General features: G+C 43.2%; 1 long non-coding RNA gene across 7 annotated transcripts in view; it reads left to right on the forward strand.

The window, feature by feature from the left end:
• Positions 1-21126, forward strand: part of LOC122224898 — a 65835-nt gene that overhangs the window by 23463 nt on the left and 21246 nt on the right. Inside the window, exons 3-4 of one of the 7 annotated variants that reach the window (XR_006204990.1) lie at positions 12825-12918; positions 14572-14951. The exons of 2 other annotated variants lie outside the window; for them this stretch is intronic. This is a non-coding gene — a long non-coding RNA (uncharacterized LOC122224898). Of the gene's footprint in view, positions 1-4361; positions 4431-12824; positions 13010-14571; positions 14952-21126 lie in introns of those variants that run through there. 4 more of the 7 variants (XR_006204991.1, XR_006204995.1, XR_006204992.1 and 1 more) reach the window with 4 other exon arrangements.

Below are 21126 nucleotides of genomic sequence, written 5' to 3' on the forward strand. Positions count from 1 at the left end.
TAAATGAAATAATATATGCAAAAACACTTGTCAAAATGCTTGTCGTGTGACAGGTGTTCAGTGAACATCAGCTCCATTCTGTTTTGGTGGCTTATAGTGAAAGAGGCATGAGAGAAATGTGCAGTACTAGAGTAGGTAATTTGAACAGAAAGGAAAAAGAGGGAAAAGCAGAATGAACACAATGATTTGCTCTAGCACGAATCAAACTCAATTATTAACTTTTCACTGAACTCTGAAACATACTAAAGTTTAAAAAATGTTAAAGAGGGGTGCCTGAGTGGCTCAGTCGGTTAAGTGTCTGACGCTTGGTTTCGGCTCCGGTCATGGTCTGACAGTTTGCGAGTTCAAGCCCCACATCTTGGGGTTCTCTCTTCCCTTCTTTCTCTGCCCCTACCCCTCTTGTGCACGCTGTCTTGTCTCTCTCAAAATAAATCGACTTAAAAAAATAATAAATTAAAAATGTTAAAGAGTGGGCTTAAGGGAGAAACAAGCCCGTATATATTTCTAAAGCAAAAACAGGATTAGATATTCCCCAAACCAGAACCTGCACAGGCATAACACTGGAAGGGATTTCCTCTCTAGTGTGTGGCATTGTTTTGGTCCATTCCAGGATGCATTGGGATGAAGTCCTGGATGTCATAACTAGCTAGCTACCATCAGCAGAGAGGTCACTTATATGGAACCCCCAAGGCAGAATAGATCAAGGATTGGAGAGACAGCAAGCATTCAAAGGAGCTATTGCCTGGTGGGTGAGGTCCGGAAGGGGCTCTGCTCAATAACTTTTTCCCACTCCTCTGGCCCACTCCTTTTTCTGGTTTATCTCATCAATAAAAGAACATGTTAAATTATATATGGTATAACTAATTATATAATGTAATAAAAAATCATAGAGAGGTCAGTTCTCGAAAAAGGAATTAAAGAAACATCTTTGGCTGTGACTGTACTTTTGTTTTCTCTTCTCATTTAAGAAATCACAAATAAAAATTCAAGGTACTGCAGTAGAAATATAACTTGAGTTTCTCTGAAATTCATTTTTGTTAAAAAAAAAAAAAATGGGTTGACCTGAGGAGAAATAAAATCAACTCAACAGCTCACAAGGAGGGTGTGATACCCACTTCTGTCTCCAATATCCCTCATCTTGCCCATTTTTCTTTTTCTTCAAAATTCTAAGCTGCTCATACATCGCAGATTGTTCCCGAGGAGGGGTGTATGCTCGCCCAGTGTGGGAATGCCTAGGGTGGGAATGCTAATTCATGGTCTGGAGGAGAGAGAAGATATGAAGTAGAATTGGAAGACAGTGAGCTAGAAATAATATAACCCACCTCCACACCTCTCTCCATAAAATTGTACCGCTTCTTTCCTGCCAAAGGAGAGCCACGGTGCCATGGTAAGCCTGATACAGAGAGGCTTGATTTTTTCTTTGGAGAATCACTTTTCCCTGATAGGAGAAATAGTTACCAATCATGGTACCTTCCCTTAACTCGGCCAAAGGGAGGATAGAGACATGATTGAAACTAGGTCTATCAGAGGCTCTTGACCTGGAATTTCGATGTCAAGAGAAGTGACCCAAAAACTCAGAATGGTCCCAAATCATTTACTCTGATAGCAATGGCCAAAGAAAACTCCATTATTCCTAACACCTGAATTCTTAGAGCTTCTCTTACACTTTCACGCAGCAGACCCTCAGCTTCTGCTGTGCTGTGAGCGACTCTATATCCTAACACATTCATTTGTTTGTTTAAGATCTCCAGACTTCACTTCTGTTATTTCCATCACAGAATTCAGACTAAAATAACTTCTCAGATGCTACAGGCTCCTGAGGTCAAAATTGGAAGGTGGAGGGAGTCACTTGGGGTCAAACATTTACTAAGGTACCAAGTTTAATTTTTCTCAAGCCATTCAAATCCCAGATGTTGGCTTAATGACAATTCTCACAAGCCTGGGAAGGCAAAGGATCCCCGGAGAACATTTTCCCAGGATTAACCTGGTTGAAATCACCAGTTTCCCTAATTCTGCCAAAGTAATTCCAATAAGCCTCACAGATTCTAGAGAAAAGGTCACTGGGGCTGGTCTAGATGGTTAAGTTTGAATCAGTCTTCTAAGAGGCAGAACCAAAGTTGCCTGGTGATTATATAACAGATTATGATGGAAAAGCAGCTACTGCAGTTAGGTCAGTAGGCATTTAAAAAAATCACTGCGTGGGAATCTTTTCAAACCACAATCCTCCATGAGGAGCCTACATTTCCCAGAAGATCCTCATTCCCTCATTCGGGCAGCAATTTTAGTCAGCTGGAACCACTGTTTCTGCACGACAGCAGCTGAAAAAGAGTCAGACCGTATTTTACTTTCCTATAAGCAACATCTCCTGGCAATGGCATTTTGTATCCCAAAGATGTCACATTCTTTTGAAGTTATTTTCAGTTTTGGTTTGAAAAGTGTCCTAAATTAGCAATAACCAGCCTTCTTCTCATGGAGTTTTGGAGTTTAGGGAGGTAGGGGGAAGGGGTACATAAGAGAGACAGCTCTCGAGACATTTGCCAGAGTCCTCAATCTGTTGAAATTTCTTCTTTTCAAAATTTGTTTGTTTTTTTTTGGGGGGGGGGGTAGGTTGCGCCTGGGTGGCTCAGTTGGTTAAGCGTCTGACTCTTGGTTTTGGCAAGGGTTATGACCTCACAGTTCATAAGTTCGAGCCCTGCATTGGGCTCCACGCTGATGGCACAGAACTTGCTTGGGATTCTCTCTCTCTCTCTCTCTCTCTCTCTCTCTCTCTCTCTCTCTCTCTCCCTCTTTCTCTGCCATTCCCCTGCTTGTGCTCCTTCTCTCTGTCAAATAAATAAATAAACTTAAAAAAAAGAAATTTATAAAATTTGTTTGTTTTTGCTGCAGGTGCCACTCCAGTGTCCAAATGGGGAAGAGTCTCCATTATTCTTTCTTTCAACATTTGTTGAGTACTTATTAAGTACCAAGCACTATAATCCGTACCTGGTATTGGTAAACCAGACAGGCAAGGTGCTTACCTTTGAGGAACTTCTAATCCAATGGAGGGAGCCAGAAACAAACACAAGTTCAGATCTGCTTGGTGCATGGGCAGCCCCTGGGTCCAACCAGTGGGTTAAGGAGGAGTCCGAGTCCTGACTTTCCAGGTAGAAATGGTTGTATGTGTGAAGTAGCAGTTAGGTAGACAAACCCTTCAGACCAGAAAAGATCAAAATGGGAAACTATTGATTTCAAATAAGCTCAAAGAAAGAAAGGCTTTTAGGGAAGGTCTTGCTTCCAATGACATATTTCAGTTATTTCTTTGTTTTGCTCATTTGGAATCTTTTAACAAGTACCTTGCATTTGTAGAGTGCGCTATGATTTTGCAGAGCCCTTTGATTTGGTCCCGAGAGAAGGGCTGCACAGATACTATCGTGATTTCACAGATGAGAAGACACAGGCTCATCCGACCTTCCCAGTGTTCTCAGCTAGCTTTCCTGACTGCAGCCAGGCTTTCCCCTTTTCTGCTGAACACCACGGCCCTCACTTCTCTTCCACCTGTCTCGTCGTCATCTTTTTCATCTGGCACAAAGTCTCTGCGACTTTGGGTTTGACTGGGATTAGCCAGGATATTTTGATTGGGACACAGAACATTCCTCCTGACATGCACACACTCCTAGAAAGTGCATACCCCCTGGATTTGCTACCATCGTTAATCAAAAATTATTATTTTTAAACCTTTCTCTTCCTGGCTCAGAGACAATCGAGAAAAAGAACTAAATTTCCAGTGGGACATTTGCTTTCCCAGCAGGGATGGTCATACAAAGCAATCCAGAGAGGACACTACAAGCTTAATTATTGTTTTGCATCAAACACCAGAAGCAGGAGGTGTTTCTATTGTTTCTAACATTCATCTTAGAATAACATCTAACATTCATGTTAGAAACATTCATGTTTCTAACATGATGCCATGTTAATAGCAGCAACCTCTGAATTTATGACAGTAAGAGTCTGGGCCTTCCACGATCCATTTGCCTGATTCATCCATCCCAATAAAAATTGATTAATTAAAGGAGAATAGGATAGAAACCACGCACAGATAAACCTTTATTATAATAATAAGGCCTCGACTCATGAAAGGTAACGTTTAACGCCTATTGTAAGCCAGGGCCTATGCTAAGTGTTTCATGTAATTATCTCATTTAATCTTTATCCCAACCTGCTCAGGTAGGAACTATTATTATAACAACTGTACGGATGAGGAAATGAGGCTCTAAAGTTAACCGTGTGCTCAAGAAGACAAAGCCACTTAGGGGTGGAGCCAGTGTTTGACACAAAGGCTATCTGACTGCAGAACCCTCTTTTCTAACCTCTGTTCTGCCTAGGGGCACAGATCATTGGAGTTGGCCCTTCATCCAACTCCCGATTTTCAGCACAAGGGAACAGAGGCCCTGGTAAGATGAATGGCCTGCTTAAGGTCACACAATATGTCTTCGCGAACAGAAAAGACTCTGCTTCTACGTTGCCCCTCCCAGCTGCAGAAAAGCTAGAATGTCTTTGGTATTTGCCTATAAATTTACAGTGGAATATCTTTTAAGAGTTTGAGTTGAGTCCATGCCATGTAAAGTGGAATCCTGACAAACTTATACGCAAGAATCGAGTTATGCGGCTATTTATTCAATTATAAGAAGTATTTCTAAACAATCATAAACTTAGCCATTTTCCAGCAGAAGTCTCCCCTTCCATTTGGAGGTGTTCTGAGAAGAGCGAGCCTTCTCGGATGATTATCTGTTTCATAAGAGTATATTTTTCTCAAGCTTTCAGGGGAGTCATCTTTGAAAAACTCATAAGCAGAAAGTTAATTTGTAATAAGCTGCTGGTGATAATACAGATTTTATTACTTTTGTTGTTTTGGTTGTCTCTTTTCTTCTTTTTTTAAAGAGCCCATAACCACACTGGATGTTAACAATCCATTAGCCCTAGAGGGAACATTTTTAGTTCCCAGAAAACTCATTTTACCTCCCAAAGCTGAACCTGCAAATACAAAAGCTCTTTGTCTTATAAAAAGGATTAGTATTAGTTGTTTCCACAAGATTAGTCCCATTGATCTGAAGCAACTGTGCTTCTAAAAAATGTAGGACGTTATCAATTTTAACCATTTGTCCAGGAAGCTACGCTTAGACTAATGTTATTTGTCCAGCTGGGTATACTGACGAGGAGGGAGAAGATCAAAGCGGTTGGCGATCGTGTAACACCTAAGATCTGTCCCGATCATCAATCAAGCCTGGAGCACATGGACCTGATTACAAACGCCTTCATACACATCCTTTTGGGATAATGAGAAGTGGAAGGCAGGGCTATCTGTAATGGCCACAATCCACTTCAGGGATTCCTAGGATCTCTTTTTAGGTCATTCTGTAGTCCTGCTTAGTTTTCCGCATGGTGAGCACACAGAAAGCCCAAGATGAAAACCCTAACGTGCAATTTGCAGCAATGGCCCCTTGGGATTTTTTTTTAAGCACATAAAAAGGGGTGTGGGAGGAGACCTGTGGAACTGTGTGTGCCACCCCTCCATGGGCCTGCCTCCCCTCTCTCCAGGGAGGAAGGCTGAGCTGCTCTATCCCCATTCCTGCCCCCACCTCCTCACTTGCCCTAATGGCAGGAAGGCAGTGGAGAGCAAGGGAAGAGGCACTGAGCAGGGGAAACAGTCCTCATGTGTGCAGGGAAAGCAAGAGGCTGGGGATGCGAGGGCCAGAGCAGGAAGAGGGGAAACACAAGATGGCTCCGCAAGAAAGGAAACATAGAAAGAACAGAAAAATAAATCAATGAAAATAAACGTAACGTCAATACAAAACCCACAGGGGGCATTTACCTGAGAAGCAAGAAAGCTAAGGAGGCAACTGAAAGCAGAACAGTGTAAAAGTGACAGGCAGTGCAGGGAGCCCGGCACCTTCCCCAGCAGGACGGCTGGACGGGCAAATCCATTCCCACCAGGCACCTCCGAGCTGGCGAGCGATTGCGCTCTGAACGACATGGGCCTCGCTGGGATGCTTGGCAAGGGGCTTGGGAGAAGGTGAGAGGGAAGGGATTGCAGAGAACCTGCCGGCAGGCCCCTGCCCTTTCTGAGTTTGAAAGCTTCTCAGAGAACGTTAAAGGCTGACGGCTAAATTTAATCAGGGTTAAATCACTGAAGTGATGAAGACGTTCTTATGCAACACAAATGGAGAGTGAATCCGCCAGCGCTTTCCCTACAAGGTAATGTCACGGGCTCATCAGAGCAGCCCCACAGCTTGGAAATGTTTCCGAGTAAGGGGAGGCAGGGAACGTGAAAGCCTGCCTCACTGCCAATGTCTTCTGGGGACTGGAGTGCTGTAGGTGAAGCAGGCTGGGGCCACAGCAGGTGTTCTGCGTGGACAGAGCTCACCTGCTCTCTCCGTTCAGCAAAACGCTTCGTGCGAGACATCCTAACAGCGTTCTATATTTAAGACAGCCGTTTTTCCTGGGGAACTCCACACGTTTTCCGGAAAAAGAGCTGGTGTAAACCTTCCCACCGGGACTTGGACCGAATGACACAATAGTTTGTTTCAGGGGAGTTCAGCAATCTGACTCTGTGCCATTTCAGTCATTGTAGAAAGTGTACAGGTTCCGTTGTGGTTGAGACTGGCTTACCATGTGATTTGTGTTCTTTAAAAATCAATACTAAGTTGGGGCGCCTGGGTGGCTCTGTCAGTTAAGCCTCTGACTCTTGATCTCCACTCAGGTCATGATCTCACTGTTGGTGATTTCCAGCACTGGCGGCTTTACCTCTGTAGTCATCCTTCCCCAAACCCATAACCCTTGTCAAACCCTGAGAAAAACAGATAAACTCTATGAAAAACATCCTATAAATTACCTAACCGATAATCCTCAAACTGTCAAGGTCATCAAAAACAAAGAAAGCCTGAGAAACTGTTAGAGTCTGGAGGAGACAAAAGAGACATGACAACTAGGGGCATCTGGGTGGCTGAGTGGTTAAGCATCGGCCTCAGCTCAGGTCATGATCTTGCGGCTCAGGAGTTCAAGCCCCGCTTTGGGCTCTGTGCTGACAGCCTGGAGCCTGCTTCAGATTCTGTGTCTTCCTCTCTTTCTCTGCCCCTCCCCTGCTTGCACTCCGTCTCTCTTTCTCTCTCAAAAATAAATAAAAACATTTTTAAAAAATTAAAAAGAGAGAGAGACATGGCAACTAAAGTAGTGTGGTGTCCTGGATAGGATCCCAGAACAGGAAAGGACCCTAGGTAAAAACTAAGGGAGTAAGTATGAGTTTTAGTAAATAATGATGATTCTGTAGTTGTGACAAATGTGCCATGCCTGTGTAAGGTATTAACAATAGGGGAAACCAGGTAGCGGATATATGGGAACTCGCTGTCCTATCTTCACAACTTTTCGGTAATTCTAAAAGTCTTCTAAAGTTAAGTGTTTATTTAAAAAAAAAAAAAACAACAAATGTTAAAAGTTAAAAGTCCAAGCTCATGGTTCCGTAAACCCAGTCATTTGAATCCATTTCAGGTTTCCGCTTGTGGTTGGCTTAAACTCCTATTCCCAGTGTCCCATTATTACTGATAGAGTTGACCAAGAGGAAAGTTGAAACACAAAGGCAGGACTGAACACAAGGCGAGGGGCCTCTGGAACTCATCTGTTTGCTTCTCCACTCAAGCATGTGGCCTGTGAGGCTCGTCCAACTACCTCCTACCAGGATGCTGGGTTATAAAGGAGCTTCAGGTGACACCTTTTTAAGGGTCTATGTCTTCCAATAGGATACTTTGGAATCCTAAGGAATGATTTTATAATGGTAGAATTTCCACAACAAGAAGCACTTGGTTGGGGATAAAGATTGGCTCCACTGGTCCTCAAGCCCTTTGTACTCACCGGGCCAGCCACTACTCAAATGACACAAGGTCAGCCAGTTGGGATTAGGGCAGTGGCCATAAATCCTGATTCCTAAGGTCACGAGTTCCTGGAGTCCATCAGGGGTAATACGACTTCTCTCGTGCTACGTGCCATACAGTCAGAGTGGGAGCCTTGCAGAGACAACCTGTACCTTGCTTTTTGATCTTTAATAACCTGAGATGTTGCTGCTAGCTATCTAACCAATTTCTGCAACTGCCACCATAAGAACGTGACAGACTTTGGACTCATAAAATCCTGAGTTCAAGTCCCTACATCCAAGTTGGCCACTCCCTAGCTTTGTGGTTCAGGTCAAGCTACTTAGTCTCACTGATCTTCAGGTTTTTCATCAGGAACAAGGCTGATCATTATCCCGCTTTGAAGGATTGCCGTGCGGCTTAACCACATGGAGTGTGTGAGAGCCCCTTGCCCAAAGTCTGAAATATAGCAGGTGCTGACCAAACATTCTTTTCCCTCTTCTTTCCCTTCCTCTCTCACACAGCCAGGACAATGGGGACAGGCACAGCCTGGACAGCTCAGCCCCTTCCACAAATGGCTCTCTCTGTTCTCACAAGATTAGCATCTCTAATAGGATCAGGAATTCTGCTAATTCATTGATCATTAATCCTGAGGTGTACAACTAATCTCTTCTGATTTGTGCAGATCCAAGCAAATGCTTTCTTAGGGTGTACATTTAATTTTTTTAAGTTTATTTATTTCGAGAGAGAGAGAATCCTAAGTGAGCACCATGCTGTCAGCACAGAGCCCAACGCAGGGCTCAATCCCATGAACCACGAGATCATGACATGACCTGAGCTGAAATCAAGAGTTGGATGCTTAACCGACCTACGCCCCAGGGTGTACACTTATCTATTGTTATTTTGTTGCTATCCAGTGGGAAGGTCGAACTTTATCCCACCAGACATTGTCCAAGCAGATCCGTTGTTCGACAATGAAAGTTCACTGAATCCAGGAGCTATGCAAAGTAGACACACAAAAAAGTTGTTTAAACCAAGATAGGACACTTGGCTGCAAACGATCCCACTGTATCTCTGGTAGAATTGTGGGAACAAATCAGTAAGAAGCCAGGTGCCTAAGAAGGCTACGAGTAGTGGGGAAAAAGAAGCCAAACAGTCTATATATTTAAAATAAATTAATAAAATAAAACAAAGTAAAAGAAAAGAAAATGCGAGTGGCCAGTCAGGGTGAAGGAGAAAAGAACCCTCAATCTGAAGGTGCAAAGGCTGGAGAAAGTTCTGATCTAAAACCCTGATAGGGGCTCAGAAGGGAAAGTTGTCCCGACACACAGGCCATTTATATTTCTGAACAGCGGCCACCTTCCCCGTCAGTGTGTTTCTGTCATGCTAAGTGTAGAAGTGTCCCGTTCTTCCAGGCCTGGTCTTCTCGGCAGTGTGGCCTACGCGTCGTGCAGTTTACATCTAACTGATATAGGAAATCTTCTGTGTCTTTGTAACTGAGCCAGCATTAAACAATCAGACTTGCAGTATTTTTATTTTTCACGGTCTGCGGTACAACATAACAGAGACAGCTATCAAGGAAGCCATCATTTAGACCAAACATGATCTTGAGAGATTCCACAGAGATGTTTCTAAACTTGACCCAAATGGGTCTTCTGAACCCTTGGGGGAGGCAGATCATGGATTTTAATGCTTTTACTGCCAAGTGTCCTTGCTGTGTTATTTTAGAAAACTTTTTAATCAAACAGGTGTACGTGTTGATGGTGAAAAATTTGATAGCTAAATAAATATCACCCGTTATTTCATTAACTGATGATAACGCTATCATTGTTACTTTCTTTTTCTTTGAAAACTATGCTTACAAAAAATAAAACCGTGTTTGTATTTTTAATGTAAAAGTTTAATAAAAAAATGTGAAAAGGAAGAAAAAAGCATCCATAATTATGCAACCTTAACTACTATCAGAATTTTGGTAATTTTTTGTCAGGTACTGTTTCCCTCTCTATGCATACTTTTCCTTCTTTAACACGGCAACATATATACCACCTGTATACAAACTATATGTACAATCTGGTACTGTGACATTTTTACCTGACATTGCCACAAGTTTTCAAGATTACAAGGTTTCTCTTCATCTTTATTTCTAAAGTCACCCTAATATCACAGACTAGTTGTACTGTTGCTTGTATTTAACTATTTCCCTATAGTTTATATATATATATGTGTGTGTGTATATATATATGTGTATATGTATATATACATATGTATATACACATATATATATACATATATATATATATGTATGTATAAAATTGTTCTAGATTCTGTTGTTAAAAACACCACTCTGTCAAACTAGTACAACCATATTATATTTTTTCTCTCTTTTTTTTAAGTTTCTTTATTTTATTTTGAGAGAGAGAGAGTGCATGAGCAGCAGAGGGGCAGAGAGAGGGGGAGAGAGAGAATCCCAAACAGGTTCCTCACTGTAAACACAGAGCCTGACACAGGGCTCAATCCCACAAACCATGAGATCATGACCTGAGCCGAAATCAAGAAGTCAGACGCTTAACCAATTGAGCCACCCAGGTGCCCCAGTAACAATATAATAAAAAGAATTTTTTTAAGATCCTGGAAACGGTATGATTTTGTTACCTCAGTTGTTTCTTTTTCTTTTTTAATTAAAAACAATTTTTTAAAGTTTATTTTGGGAGAGACAGAGTGTGAGTGGGAGAGAAGCAGAGGGAGAGGGAAAATCTCAAGCTTGGGCTTGAACTCAAGAAACTGTGAGATCATGACCTGAGCGGAAACCAAGAGTCAGATGCTCAACCCACTGAGCCATCCAGGCGCCCCACCTCAGTTGTGTCTATTTACATAACAGACATGTATTGAGGGCAGGGTGCTGGGATACCAGAATGAATGAGCTATAGGCCCTGTACTCAGGAGACCGTAGTGGAGACAGGATATAGTGGAGACAGATGCTTATACGACATATTGTAGTTCACCTTGAGAAGTACAATAACAGAAGTTAGTGCCAAGTTCTATGAGCTAATGCCTAAAAAATCATTTGCACGATCCCCAGCTCACAGTAAATGCTCAATAACAAAGTGACAACAATGACGATGATTGTGGCCATCGAATTTCTGACAGGATCATTTAAATGCTGGTCTCCATGATTCGTATTTATAGAAAAATAAATAAAAGCAAGACAGTAACAGAAAGTGCTCCTTGAATTATAAAACTTAATGATAACCCATATATGTCCAGCCTATGCCGGCAAACAGCAGAGATTATCACATTCCTTCTAATTGCTAAAACATAATTCCCCGTGGAGCAGAAGCTCCTTCCATAGAAATGTTCTAGTGCCGTGATGTCATCCTAGCTTGAATGCTGTCACACGGAATGGCTTTGCTCTTCTGAATGTGACATGGGTCAGACAGAGCTATTTTCAGAGAAGAGGTCTTTTATTTCTTTTGGTTTCTTTAAAATATATATAATATATATGTTAGATATATATTACATATAATATATTTAAAAAATCAAACTTTGGCATATCAAGGCAGATACGAGAACTCTAAAATTTTCCATGGATGGGATTTTTTTTCTGCATTTAATTCCGGATTCCCATCATTGCCTTTAGCAGCCAGGTCTGCTGACCTGAACAATGGTTAATGTTTAAAAAGGTACAGCATGTTCTGGTTCACAGCCCTGCTCATTTCCTCTTCCTGATGGTGCTGTTGTGATTGCAGGACTCAAGTAAGGCTTTCATTACATGCGAATACATGAGAAATGATGCTCAACTCACAGCAAGTGGGAGATTAACGTTGCCTGAAGATAATGTATAGCCTTAAGGAAACACTTGAATGGGTTTGGACCTCTACGGGGATAGGTTTACTGTAGTACATGGAAATCGTCCACAGCCACCACTGAAATATGCAGCAGGATTCCCGGCAGGAAATGGAGGAAATGCTGCATTAAACCGAAAGCACAGTGGGATTTAAATAAGCCAAATATAGACTGTCTGGTGAGAATTTGATCAGGGCACTGCTGGCATTGGCTCACCCTCTCATCTACAGTAGCAAAAAGAATTACACGGCCTGCCCATCAAATCCAGAAAACAAAGTGCTTTGGAGTCCTCCAACTACCTCCTCTTTCCTTTATTGATCCTATTCTCGCTAATGCCCTCTGCGATGTTCCATGAGAGCAGCACAGGGCAGCTGCTGACATTTCCCATAAATGATGTGCTCAGTCTTCTTCCTACAGACCCAATCAGTTCCACACCCTTAAACTTTTACTCAACACTCAACTCTGCTGAGAAGCATTCCCTGATTACCTTGTCGTTCTTCCTTGTCACTGCCAAGCCTCAAGTTGTCTGTCCGTTGATTTGCTCCCTAATCATGGCTGGGCATTTAATATGCTCAGCATTAGGCTCAGTCCTGCGGCCACATGATGAGTAAGGCCCCAGTCACTGCCCTCACGGAGGTCACAGTCCACACACACAAAAATAGCCTAATAAAATGTGATAAGGGCAATGGTTGAGACAGGCACACGGAAACGCAAAGACATTCATCCTCTTGGGTGTCAGAGGTTTCCTGAAAAAGCTGATGTTAGAGTTGGGTCTCCCAGGATAGGTAGAAGTTGCGCAGGTAAAGGAAGGTGGGGAGAAGCAACAGGAAGGCAGGCCAGAGACAGGCAGGGCAGGCCCTGTGCCGCGTTGCGCGTGGGTATATTAGTCATCTCCTTGCCGATGAGATGTCCTCTGAATTTGGGTTCTTTGCGTACAATTGAATTATAAGCTCTTCTGGGGACCATAGTCCCTACTTAGTTTGCCTTCTTCCCCACAGGTCTGCTCTTGGCCCTACTGTTTTCTAAAACACTAAAGAGTGTGCTCCTCCATCCTGGGCAACACTGCCCACTCTCTGCTCACCTCCTGCGCATTCTGTCCCCCAGCGCCGGCAAGACCGTGTGGCCGTGGAAAGATGCGTCAGGCTCTCAGCTGCAACCTAAGACCCAGGAAGACATGCATGTCTGTGACTCAAAGCAAGTATGTGCTGCTTACATGGAGGGACCATCCAAACCACTTAGCCCGAAATTCCGCAGCCCTCATTAGATGCCTACATCTTTCCGCTCTTTCATATTCTTAGCCTTTGTGATAATTTACATTCTATATTCAAAACCTCTGCCCCAATAATTCTATTATAAGTTCATTGGACAATTAAAAACATGTACTCAGCAAGTACGGAAAAGAAGTTTGAATCATCCTGCAGAAGCCAAGCGATCGTTGTTTAAAAGTGGGATCTTAAAAGCCCCCTTTTATTGATAGGATTGCTGGCTACCTCAAGAATTGCAAGTGTTGGGTGGTCGCTGTTGTCTCTTGATCCACTTGATTTTATCTAAAGCTAGAAATAGGGGGCACACAGGCCGGTGTTTTACAAACCTTTGAGAGCTTTGTGGAGTCCCTCTGCTTCACAGCGGGCAGACTGGATGCCTGAGACTGACATGGGGGCGTGGGCTGTGTGCATTGCTCTGGCTGCTCGTTTGGCCTCTCGGTAAAAAGACCGCCACATTCCAAGATGGCAAAATTGCCTCTGTTGTGGATGGTTAAATCCTAACCCCTTTTCCCACTGCCTGGGGTCAGGGGTGGAGGAGAGACAGAGGCAGAACAACAACAACAACAGGGCAAACTCGTAGAAAAAAAAAAAATGGAGAGAGAAAGCACCAAACAAGTTTTACAGGCTTTGCTGCTCCAACACTGTCATTTCAAGGTCATGGCTTTGGAATGACAGAGGCGGCAGCTTTCCAGCCCAGCACTCCTGGATGCAAACAGCCAGGATCTAGCTTGCCTCTGGAGACAAAAAAGAAAAATCCTGGAACTTGGAGGCAGGTGGGGAATTTTGGCCACTGACACCAGAGTTTCTGGGATGACCGAATGCTGCTTGGAAACCTTTGTTTCTCATGGCCCACTAGCAAGGCCCAAGTCATATAGTGTGAAAATTAAACGAATGGCCGGTTTAAAATTCCCCAGCCAGCCTTTCCAAACCCGGGTGATCTTCTAACAAGCAGACACTTCACGCAGGAGGCGGTTAAATAAAGCCACGTGCCAACCAAGGCCTGCATTGATGAGCGGGAGAAAGGCACATAGTATTTCCTTACCCAGTTAAACTGCACGTGCCCAGGGAAAGTCATCCATTTCAAGCACATTAGAACGTGTTTGTGAGGGGCGCCTGCGTGGCTCCATTGGTTAAGCATCCGACTCTTGATTTTGGCTCGGGTCACAATCTCATGTGCGCGAGACTGAGACCCTCACATCGAGCTCTGCGCTGTCAGCATGGAGAATGTTTGGGATTCTTTCTCTCCCTCTCTCTGCCCCTCCCCTGCTCTCTCAAAATAAATAAACAAAACTTAAAAAAAAAGAACCTGTATGTGAACCCTCTGGCAAAGCAAATAATGCTTCCTGATTGGCTTTTGCTCCAAACCTCAGTGTCCTTATTAGTATATCAGAGATGTTAACACCTAACTCAATAACACAGTTAGGAGACTGCACAAGATAAGATTTTCAAGCCCTCCCCTCCGTAGGCACCTAAGGGTGATTTGCTTCTACCTTTTCTCCTACTATTCTGACTCTTACTGCTGTTACCCTCTTGGCAGCTGATTGCATAACAAACTCAGGGCACTTTGTTCATCTTTTCTCACCCAGAAGTTTCTCAGAACTCACTGGGGACAGGAACCACGTCAGATGCGCTTCCCACCGAGGACAGCACCAAGTAGAGAGACCGTAGGTGCGGGGCAGATACGCTTCTATACCCACAACGAATCTCTTCCCTCTTGTGTGACTTTTCAATAACATGCAAAGGTTGGCGAAGATGAGGAGAATAAAGGCAAGAGGAATGTAGATGAAGTTAAATTTCCTTACACCTTGCAGCCCACTGATGAATACCTGAGACGTGCAGGGTGATATTCCTCAAGGGACTCAAGCTTGCCCTCATGTTAATGCTTCGCTAGAGACCCAAAGCAACCTTAGCCTGACAGTAGCCAGACCTCCAGGATCCTGGAAGTCTTCTTTAACATATGGAAATCCCTTTAGAGACTTCCATTATCTCTACCCACCCTCCCCCACCTCCACGCTTAAAAATATATAAGCAGTCGCAGCCCACAGTCCCAGTGCAGCTCTTTCTGCCCACGGGCTCTGCCCCTGTGCTGTAGTAAAAGCACCTTTCTGCACCCTAAAATGTCTCAAGAATTCTTTCTTGACTGTTGTGCTCAACAACCCCGCATCACTTGATTTCCAATACTCCCACCACCTTTCCCCACATTTAAAGACAGCAGGGCAACAGGAACGTAACTAGAAGGAGAAAAGCATTTCTTAACATGTGCTGATTTATTTAGAGGGTAACGCCTTTATCTCCCAACCAGGATAGCATTACCAGAAAAATTACCCTCTAAATGGCCTTTTACGTTCAGTCCCAGCAAAATGTAAGTTCAAAGCAATTATCTGGCCAAAAGGGCATGTTACAGATAACTCCCCAGCTTTGCTCTCTAATCTTTTGCAAAATACCAGTACCCTTGCAGCTGCCTTATTGACACCAGTCAACCCCCAGGCAAGGAATGTCTGAGGACACTTGGACTTCTACAGACAGATGACCCCTCTAGACATACAGAAGGACATTCGAGATTGCCACGTCTTTCATTTCACAGATGAGTAAGCGGAAGCCAGAGAAGTTATGTTTTGCCCAAGATCACAGGCTAGTTGGAGGTTGAGCCAGATAAAAAACACAAAAACAAAAACAAAAACAAAAACCATGGCCAGGGGTTTCTGGCCCAACTGATTGGTTCAATAAATGTTGATTAAATGTCTACAATGTGCTTAATATGTTGAAGAAAGAGACATGCATGACAAGATCCTTGTACTCAGGGGTCATATAGTCTAAGAGGGGGTAAGAGACAAGAGAAACAGCCAATTATACAACAATGGAGTCATGGATGTAAGGGGTCCTAGGAGGGCCAGGTGAGAAGAGTGAGGCACTCGGTTGGGGCTCAAAATTCAAGGGACCCCAAAGCCTCAGTAACCAAGATAAAGACTCTTATCATGCTAAAATTTGCTTCTGACTCCAGTGTGGAACAACAAACACCATTGCTGCTCCTCTGTTTACCATGTTAATATTTTGCTCATTGTGGATTTTTGGCATCAGTGACGGTTGTTTAAAATATTACGTTCAGATATTCTTTATTTTGATGACTGAGTTTTTCTGGTTCCCCCCTCTGGAATTCTGCACCTTTAGACAAGAGCCTCATTCTAGTTTCCAGGGGAGTCTAACGGAGGCTGAGTGGGGAAGGGAGGAAAAGAAGGGTCCTTTAGGGGAGTTCCAGCAGAGGTATGAGGTTTCCAGATTCTGCTTCCTTGAGAACTACATGTTCAAAGAGAGCCCCATCAGGGGAGAGGTAGGACGTTTTCGGCCAGAGCAGCTCAGTTTGGACCTGTTCCGTTTGCTAACATTTTGTGTAAGGGCTGGTCAAATTCCTAATTTGATAGAAAGGGATTCTTAGGTCTAAAAGCTGAAAAGTTCAGGGGCCCCTGGGTGGCTCAGTAGGTTAAGAGTCCCACTTCAGCTCAGGTCATTATCTTGCAGTCCCTGATCTTGTTGATCCCCGCTGACAGCTCAGAGCCCAGAGCCTGCTTCGGATTCTTTGTCTCCATCTCTCTCTGCCCCTCCCCATTTGCTCTCTGTCTCTCTCTCTCTCTCAAAAACAAATAAACATTCAAACAAATAAAAGGAAAATAAAAGCTGAAAAGCTCTTACAGCAGCGAGAAAATATTCGATTCAAATACATAAGGCCTATCACATGTGACACAGGGCCCAAGCGAGGGGCTGAAAGACAGAGTAGACACATGGATCAGGCAAGCATCAGCCCGGAGGAGAGACAGAGTGTGCAGAGCACATGGGATGCTGACTGACTCACCAGAGTCGCCCTGGGTGGCAGAGGTCAGCTGTGGCACTCCTCCCAGGCTCCTTCTATAGCGCCTGTTAGCAGACTCGCTCGACAGACACGTCTGGTCATTTTACTGGACCAAATGGTTTGCATCCCCTTATTTGTCCACCAAAGAGAGGCTCTAAAAAGATAATTCAAAAAAAAATTGGCTATCACAACAGAAAGTCTGCGATCCTTAGACAAATGCTGACTGGATCACGAGGGGGAACGACAGAGCCCTTAGAAACGATTCCTAAAACTAAATCAGGTATAATGCAGCCAGATTTGGGGTGGGGGGGCACCACATTCCACAACTCCGGGGGGGGGGGGTGACTTCTCAGTGGAGTCTGTGTGAATGGCTCCCCCTGGAGTCATGCTATCCACAGTTGACGATACAGGGCCGCTCTCATTTATGACGGCTGCCTAGATATCCCCTAGGAGATAATGTGTCCACATTTGGCTAATTCGTGCATCCTAATTCAAACCATTTGGTTCTTTCGGTTTTAGTAAGCTAGAGTCTCAAATTCTGAAAAAATTCTTGAGCAAGCCTGTTCGATTTTCACTCTTGGATCCCTGGAATCATTAGGGAAGAAGGAAGTACGTATGCATAGCGACAAGCAATCAAAGTGACTTGGAAATCCAGGAAGTCACTAAAAGTAGTCAGCTAAGAAAGATTTCAAGGTCAGAGTCAAACTTCTTATAATGCTTGGGTTTTAAACACAACAAATTTGATAAGATCAAGTTTTGGGGGAGAAGATGTCAAAACGGACTCTCATAAACTCCCAGCAAGATTGGTATTTCTCAAAGGCTATGTGGGGCTATGCGTTTAAAATTTAAATTATATGCGTACCAGTGATTTTAAAGCAGGTTCTAAAACTACGTCTACAGTGACCCCACCAAAAGTACATATGAATACAGGAAAATAATGTGTTTATATGCATTTAAATGATGGTTCTCCAGGGGCATGTGGGTGGCTCAGTCAATTAAGCATCCCACTCTTGATTTTGACTCAGCGCTTGATCTCACGAACCGTGAGACCATGACCTGAGCCAGGCTCTATGCCTAGGATTCTCTCTCCCTCTCTCTCTGCCCCTCTCCCACTTGTGCACATATATGCACTCTCTTGCTCTCCCTCAAATAAATAAACTTTTTTTTTTAAGATGGTTCTCTGGGTAGTGTGGTGATGGGTGATTTTTCCCCCAGCTTTACTGAGGTACAATTGACCTAAAATATCGTATAAATATAAGGTGTACAATGTGTGGATTTGATACACTAATATATTGCAAAATAATTACCACCAGAACTTGAACTAACAACCACCGTGTTACATAATTACCATTTCTTTTGGGGGGGGGGTGGTGAGAACATTCAAGATCTATTAGCAACTTTCAAGGATACAAATACAGTATTATTAGCTATAATCACCATGCTACACATCTGATACCCAGAACTTATAACTGGAAGCTTATATCCTTTGACAGACATTTCCCCATTTTCCCCACACACTAGCCCCTAGTAACTACCCTCTACTCCTTCTTCGATCAGCATTTTTAGATTTCACTTATAAGTGATATCATCTGGTATCTGTCTTTCTCTATCGGACTTACATCACTTAGCATATGCCTTCAAGATCTATCCCTATTGTCAAAGATGGCAGGATTTCCTTCTTCCTAATGGCTGAATAATAGGCCATTTTTTATTTATGGGTGTGTCTCACACCCCAATTCTCTTATTTTACTTTTCTATTTTCTAAAAATGTGTTCACTCAACATTTATTCAGCACCTGTCACTTGCAAGGGGCTGTTCCAGGTAGAGGAGATACAGTGGCCAAAATCATGGCATTTAGATTCTAATTGGGGGGGGGGGGGGTGTCTAGGCAACAAAGGAAACACATAAAATGTGTAGTTACATGGAGAAAATAAAGTAGAGAAGCACATCAGGAGTACTGGGGAGGGGGTGGCTCAAGAAAGGCCTCAGAGAAAGGTGATATAAAGGTGATATTTAAGCAAAGGCTGAAAGGAAGAGACAGAGTCAGCCTTTTGGTGTCCGTGGAGAATGCGTTCCATGCAGAAGAAATGACATTGCAAAGGCCCCGAGTGGGAGGAGAGTAAATAAAGCAGGGGAAGCAACAGGACCTGAGGTTAGAAAGGCAAGGGGACCGATTATGTGAGATTCAAAGATCTTTACAAGAAGTTTGCTTTTACTCAGAGATGGAAAGCTACTGTCTGATTTTGAGCAGAAGACTTACAGTATCTGGCACATTCTTCAATGGTATCACTCTGGTGGTGTAGTGGATCAAGGGTAGAAACAAGACCAGTCGTGAAGATATTTCAATAATCCAGGCAAGATGTTCTGGTGGCTCAGAGTGATGGTGACTGCGGTACAGGACTGGATATATGCTGACAGTGTGGCCAACAGGATTTGCAAGTTTGAGAGACAAGGAGAGATCAAGGAAGGTTCCAAGGTTTCTGGCCTAGTGGGAGTTGCCATTGACTGAGGTAAGGACATCTGTAAGAGGAGCAGATTGGGACAAAGTTGTGCACATGTCAGTTGTGAACATGTTATATTTGCAATGTCAAGGGGTGGTGGGATTTGGAGTCTGGGGGGAAAGCAAGAGAAGGAGCCTAGGCCTGGAGTTACATTTGTGTTTGTCAGCATGTCTATGATGTTAAGGCCACGACACTGGAGACTGGGTTTAAACAGTGAAGCGATATCCAAACCCTGCCTCCTGGGAGGCCAATTCCTGTGCAAGAGAAGGGAGGGCAGGGCTTGTGGCCATATTGGAAGGTGGATGGATATAGTAGTGGGGATAGTAGAAATGGTCTGGTTACATCTATTTCTTACTGAAATAAGAAGCAAGTATTGAGAAGATAAACAGGGAGGGTGCCCCTGGGTGGCTCAGACAGTTGAGCGTTTGACTTCAGTTCAGGTCATGATCTCACAGTTCCTGAGTTCGAGCCCTGTGTCGGGCTCTGTCTTTGCTGACAGCTCAGAGCCTGGAGACTGCTTCACATTCTGTGTCTCCCTCTCTCTGTCCCTCCCCTGTTGGTGCTCTGTCTCTCTCTCAAAAATAAATTTAAAAAAAAAAAAGAAGAAGATAAATAGGTATTAGTTAAGGACAAAAAAAGAAAGAAAGCTTAGATATGCATTAACTTTCACTTGGCAACATCACTTCCAGGAATTTTTGTTAAGAAAATGATTGGGGGTTGGGCAGGGAGGGGGGTTTCCTGTTTGGCTCAGTCTGTAGAGCATGCGACTCTTGATCTTGGGGTCATGAATTTAAACCCCATGTTGGGGGTAGAGTTTATTTACAAGAAAGAAAGAAAGAAAGAAAGAAAGAAAGAAAGAAAGAAAGAAAGAAAGAAAGAAAGAAAGAAAGAAAGAAAGAAAAGAAGGAAAGAAAGAAGGAAAGAAAGAAAGAGAAAAGAAAAAGAAAATGATCAAGGGGGCACCTGGGTGGCTTAGTTGGTTGGGCGTTAAACTCTTGATTTCAGCTCAGGTCATGATCTCACAGTTCATGGGTTCGAGCTCCAGGCTGACAGTGTGGAGCCTGCTTTGGATTCTCTCCCTCCCTCTCTCTCTCTGTTCTTCCCCCACTCTCTCTCTCTCAAAATAAATAAATAAAATTAAAGGAGAAAAAAGAAGAAAAATGACCAAGAAATCTTGCCAGGGCTGTTTATAAGAGTAAGAAATAACAATCTAGGAGACTCACAGTAGCAGATTGGTTATATTTAACAATTAATTAATGCAGCCTTTCCAAGGTATACATTGATATCAAAAGCTATTGACCATATATTTAAAAGAAAAGGAAAGTTTCCATGTTTGTAAAAAAAATTTATTTGTATATACCTATCTATATGTATCTACATGTTTAAAATAGATAATTCTCACCACATTGGATTCTTGATTACCAATTCTTTTTGTTGACTATGTTTTGTGATTTTTCTCTGATGAGCACAATGAGAAATTTGCAACGAGAAAACAACACAAGAATATGCTCAATGTTTCTGTGGCAACTTTAGTTTTTTTGTGATTCTCAAGATGTCCTGCAGCGTCATCCCCTCTGAGCTTCCTTACGTGTAAAGCAAACCCTGGTAAAGTCACAGGTGGCTACATTCTTACCTACACTCCCCGGTCAGCCACACTATTCCCACTAAAAGCACCGCAACTAAAATTAATGGGATATTTTTATCTATATGATAATTTCCTTTAAAATACTTTTGTACAGGGCAGCCTGGGTGGCTCAGTTGGTTAAGCATCTGACTTCAGCTCAGGTCATGATCTC

The sequence above is a fragment of the Panthera leo genome, chromosome B4 (assembly GCF_018350215.1).
Source record: "Panthera leo isolate Ple1 chromosome B4, P.leo_Ple1_pat1.1, whole genome shotgun sequence".
Lineage (NCBI taxonomy): Eukaryota > Metazoa > Chordata > Mammalia > Carnivora > Felidae > Panthera > Panthera leo.